The sequence below is a fragment of the Hoplias malabaricus genome, chromosome 1 (genome assembly GCF_029633855.1).
Source record: "Hoplias malabaricus isolate fHopMal1 chromosome 1, fHopMal1.hap1, whole genome shotgun sequence".
Lineage (NCBI taxonomy): Eukaryota > Metazoa > Chordata > Actinopteri > Characiformes > Erythrinidae > Hoplias > Hoplias malabaricus.
In genome coordinates, this window is record NC_089800.1 from 65,424,246 (window position 1) to 65,425,230 (window position 985).

Consider the following 985-nt stretch of genomic DNA (forward strand, 5'->3'; position numbering starts at 1 on the left):
GAGGAGGATGATGGCGGTTGGGCTAAATGCACACAGAAGGCTACAGAAGTTGTTTAATGCTCCACTTGAAAGTAATTACAATGTTCGTGAAAAAATAATGTATTTAAAAACATACACACATAACACAACATATAAAAATGGCAAATATTTTATTGCCCCATATGTTATAACAGTATTCCGTGTTTTTCCCACCCTAAATTGTGCCTGAGTTTCCCTGAATAAACCTTGGAGTGGGTCTTGCTTTACACGAGGCCTTTTTTTATACATATATATTATATATTTATATGTTGTTTTTCCCAATATCATAAATAAATAAATGCAAACGGTGCCTAGGAATATACAGAACAAGAAAGATTTTATTATTCATAGGATGTGTTTGCTTATGTTTACTTAATAGATGACAAAATGACATGGATTGGACCATATACAGTGCAAAGATTTGTACAATTTATATGAAACTAATAACTTTTATATAAAATAGCTGCTGTTATATTAAAGTTGACATTAAACTTCAAGCAGCTACTCTATATGAGGTTGGTGAAATGGGTCAAAGAGAAGTTTCAGTGTGTTTCTTCTCAGGTTTCAGTGAAAGAAGACTGATAAACCACTTAGTTTAACAATGGTCAGACATCACCTGATCAGCCTATTTATTTTACATGTGAAAGAGAGAGAGAGAGAGCATAAGCATTTTCATGAGGATCTGATGGCATTTAGCTACCTAAATATTATAAAGCTTTATATATTACTACTAAACCGCTTTTATACCGCTATTAACCGCTTTAATATCACTACTAAAACGGAGATCTGAGTCCATTAAAACACCAAGGCCAGTTCTTTAGATTTGAGGGCTCTCGAGTCCAGATATGCAGCCAATCCGTGTCTCTCATTGCTGTTCCCAAATAGAATAATCTCTCTTTTATCTTTATTCAACTGTAGAAAGGTGTGTCCCATCCAGTTAGTGATGTGTTCAAGGTACTTGTATAAT